Here is a 4,892-nt window from a genome sequence, read left to right as displayed (position 1 = left end):
AGGTTAGTGCATGACACCTTGATCCTCTCTTATATTTTCAGGATGATGGGCAATTTATTTTTCGGGTGGATTAGGATCATCTCTAGAAACAGCATCGATTGGTAAACTCTTAGAAGATGTGCTTTTTCTTTGGACAATTAGTTTTTTTGTGCTACAGCACAAGATTGCCCCATGTGTGGAGCTTGTTTTTTTGGTGTTGGTCTGTAAAAACAGACAACAATGTGTTAATCATCCATCAGCAAATGGCAGAAGGTTTTCATAATCCTGATTATATTCCTTATGCAGAGTGTTTGATGTAGTGGAACTTTACCTTCCAAAAAACATCTCACTCTCTCCCTTCTCTTTCTCTCTCTCCCCCTCCCTCCCTTAACATATAAATGAAACACTATATATATATATATATATATATATATATATTGTTTCAGCCTATTCCAAGGCCTTTCTCAAGGTGACAAGTGTACAAATGAAATGACTTATATAAATACATTGTCAGGCAAAAAACAAATTGAATAATAATGGCAACTCATCATCGTCATCATCGTGCGTCCGCTCCCATAAGGGCATCACACTTCAAAGATGTTAAAACATATACGGCCCACATCACAAATAAACATCGTATTTAAATAACAACCCAAATATACATTACTGTTACAAACAAGATATAAAGTAGTATTGTTTCACTATACCCCTATTTACAATGTTACTAATTGTTACCATATCAATAGACTTGAGCTGTATGTTAAAACGGGCCTGGTAGTCACACCTTCACGGTCATTGTCTTAACCCAGTCATTAGATAATACAGGCCCTATTGGCTTTCAGTAATATCAATAGTAAACCCTGTCAGTATGATAATCCAGCTGGTCCATGTAATACCTCTGTCACTGATTGCACCGATGCTTTGAGACCAACTAATTCCTTTATATATTGTATCCTCTCTGTATAGTGGATCATAATCACCAAAAAACTTAACTCCTCAAAATATTTTCACTGCTCCATATTCCCTTCACTGGACTTTAATTCCCATGGCATCTCTGTTGTGCTCTCCCCATAAAAATATTCTGCCATGTTACCCTTGAGTTATTCTATCAATAACAATCAGTGACAGAGGTATTACATGGACCAGCTGGATTATCATACTGACAGGGTTTACTATTGATATTACAGAAAGCCAATAGGGCCTGTATTATCTAATGACTGGGTTAAGACAATGACCATGAAGGTTTGATTACCAGGCCAGTTTTAACATACAGCTCAAGTCTATTGATATGGTAACAATTAGTAACATTGTAAATAGGGGTATAGTGAAACAATACTACTTTATATCTTGTTTGTAACAGTAATGTATATTTGGGTTGTTATTTAAATACGATGTTTATTTGTGATGTGGGCCGTATATTGAAGTGTGACGCCCTTATGGGAGCGGACGCACGATGATGACGATGATGAGTTGTTATTATTATTCAATCTGTTTTTTTCCTGCCAATGTATTTATATAAGTCATTTCATTTGTACACTTGTCACCTTGAGAAAGGCCTTGGAATAGGCTGAAACGTTGGTCCTTTTTATTAATAAACAAATGTAAGATTTTATAAGACGTGAGAGTGCAGATCTCTTCTGTTGGACTGTGATACAGATATATGATGTTGCACCCAGGCAAACTAATCTTGAGTTTCAAGAGTGACGGCTTTTCTATAAATTATAGATAGATAGATAATAGATAGATAATAGATAGATAGATAGCTATAGAGAGAGATAGCGAGAGAGAGAGAGAGAGAGAGAGAGAGAGAGAGATAGATAGATAGATAGAGATAGATAGATATAGAGATAGATAGATAGATGATAGATAGATAGATGATAGATAGATAGACAGATAGATGATAGACAGATAGATATAGATAGATAGATAATAGATAGATAGATAATAGATAGATAATAGATAGATAGATAGATATATATATATATAGATATATGACATTGTTTAATTAGACTGATAGATTATATATGACCCACATTATAAAGAGACAAACACCTAGACAGACAGACAATCAACTTCAACTGGTGATTGACCGTTATCTTACATTTTGTAATGTCACATTTTTGGGGGGTTAAGAATGTTTAAATGTGACTCATTTTGATGTGGAAATATTTTTATTTTTTTTGTAACTTTTATTGATTTTCAATTCACAAAGTAATAAAGAAAAAAGAGGATTCCTGTAGACAATAATCTAGGAGATAGGCTGCATTTCTGACAATATTTGTGTGTGAGGGTCACTTTAATGATTGAATTACTTTTTCACACTTGCCTTTCTATGCAGCACATTCTCTAGCCATATTTCTGTTTCCAAACACTGGCTGGTTGCTAGGCTCCGTTTAATCCTAGCAACCACATACATGCTAACAGTAAAATGATGAGATGCGATGCTAAAGGTTATGAGCCAAATCTAGATACACCAGTTGCAAAGTGTCAATGACAAACAATCTTTAAATCAGAATAAATGATAAGGGCAAGTATTTAAAAAAACAATTAGGAAATTTGGGCTTTAAGGTAAGGCAAAAAAAGAATTGGCAGGTGTTTGTTAAGTGAATCTTCTGTATTTATGCCACCAGGTACCCCAGACATGGCCGATGGGAGACATTTTCTCCTGTAGCAACAATTGCCACACAGAGAACTGAACAGGCGGATATGGGTCTCCCCCAGTTTTTTTGGCCTGAAGGGCTTCTTCTGACATTTTCTGTTTGACAATTCTTTTCGTTAAATTGTCAAATCTTTTTTTGATGACATTGGTGCTTCTGGGAACACTGCATATGCTGTTGACTGATGCTTTGACTTCATTCCAGCTGGATGATTTTTGGGAATAGGATGTACGGACCTTGTCAGTTCCAACCAGATCATTATATCTTTCAATGATCGTTGTGATTAGTGCAAAATGTTCTTCAGAGCTAAACCTGTGGGCTCATTGCCTGTCGTCTTCATCCATCAGGTTGACATTTGTGTGGTCTGATGGATGTCGTATTCTGACCTTGGTGGATTGACTTGGCTTGAAGAATTCCTTATTCTTCTACCAGAACTAGGTGAGCCAGGTCTGGAGGTGGTAGCTGACCTGATTTTGCTCAGTTGTGAAGCCTCATCACCACAGGGTCAAACTGGCTCATGGAACCCTGGGTAAAAAATGACGGCTGCAGAAGTTACTTCAGCTGAATGTGATGTGAAGTTACCCCAAAAGAGATACTGGAAGAGACTTAGCCAGGTGGTTGGTATGGTTACACTTCCCACTCCTGTGACAGTGGTTTGAATGAATATTCTTATGATGGATATATGACATCTTTCCCATGTGAAGTGCAAGCCTTCAGGCAGGGGAAATATCAGGGTAGTTAGTGAGAGTTTTTCCCCGGTGATTCTCCCCCAGAGGTTAGAGAGAATGAGAAGGGTCAGGAAGGACCAAGCAAGGACATGGCCATTCAAGCAGGGGGAGAATGTAGGGCTGGACTTGCCTGTGATCTGTATGAATCATCCAAGGAGACTTTTGGAGTGAGTATCCTGTTTAAAGTAACAGTATCCTAAAGGAGCACTTACAGTATCCTAAAGGAGCACTTGAAGAGTACAGAGACTGTGTTGTGGAAATATATTTTAATGGTTGGCAGAAATCGCAAGTGAGTTAAATAGTGAGAGCCGTATTTCCACCTGGTTAGGAGTGCTGAATGTTCTAGTTGCCCAGTTAATTCAGATAAACAGTTATTCAGTTTTATTCCTGTGTTCCTAGTGGGGCCACCCGCAGGTGCATTTCTGGATCCCACTAGGTGGAGACACTGCGCTAGTAAGTAGCAGGTACTGAAGGGAAAAAACTGCCTTTTGACTGACATCAAGTGCTGAACTTGTTTTTTGACCAGGGCAGCTTACGAGACCCCCCTAGCTCAGCCTTCTGGGATTATTCCCTTTGTAGGGGGCTTCACTCAGATGCAGCTATTGGGTTGGGGGCCAATTCCAAAGCAAGCGTGAAGGTGATCTCTACGACTATTACCACCAGGAAGGGTTGTTCTGGAGAAATTACATTTTATACAGTGAACTTATTGCACAAGGCTAAAGTTTGAGCTTGTCAATAGCAGCAATGATCCAGGATTTCAAACTTGTCACAGGGGGTCACCATCTTGGAAAGTGTCTGTGACACTCACATGCTCAGTGGGCTCTGATTGGCTGTTGAGAAGCTAAGCTTAGGGCTCGTCACTAATTATCCAGCAGAAAATGAGCTTCCCTGGCCGTAATATAAGATGATGCTACAGGTTTGCTGATTATTCAATTCTGATGCTAATTGCACTGGTTTCTGTGCTGCCATGTAGTAATGATGTGTATTAATTACTAATCAGCCTTATATTGTGACATTTCTATTCTATGTGTACTGTATATTGTGAGTGGCTCCCTAAGCTCAGTAAGTGACAGCAGCACAGAGCATGTGAATCAGTGAATCAGCAGAAAAGAAGATGGGGAGCTACTGGGGCATCTTTGGAGACACAGATCTTTACTGCTAAAGGATTGTGGTTGCCTTGGGCTGGTACAGAAGCACAAAACATCATGTACAACATTTCTAACTACTTCTTTAGTTCTCCTTTAATTTCAAAGGAAATCAATTATTAAAAAAAACCTGAGAGGATTCCAAATACTATTTTATTGTGCAAGTTGGTCAAATTAAAGTTTAAAGTGCACCTGATGCACACGCCCTCGCAGAGGCTGCCCAATTACAGACAGTGAGGAGGGAGGGGCATGTGAGGGGGTGGTGACATCAGGGAAGTACAGCAATGATTGGTGTGTCTTAACATAGAGGTGGGGCAGGGAATATATGATTGACAGCAGATTTTTTTTTCACTTAGGAAAAAAAAAAAAGATAAAGAATTTGG

Source organism: Xenopus laevis, chromosome 9_10L (genome assembly GCF_017654675.1).
Source record: "Xenopus laevis strain J_2021 chromosome 9_10L, Xenopus_laevis_v10.1, whole genome shotgun sequence".
NCBI classification, from domain to species: Eukaryota; Metazoa; Chordata; class Amphibia; order Anura; family Pipidae; genus Xenopus; species Xenopus laevis.
Note: the sequence above shows the minus strand (reverse complement) of the source record.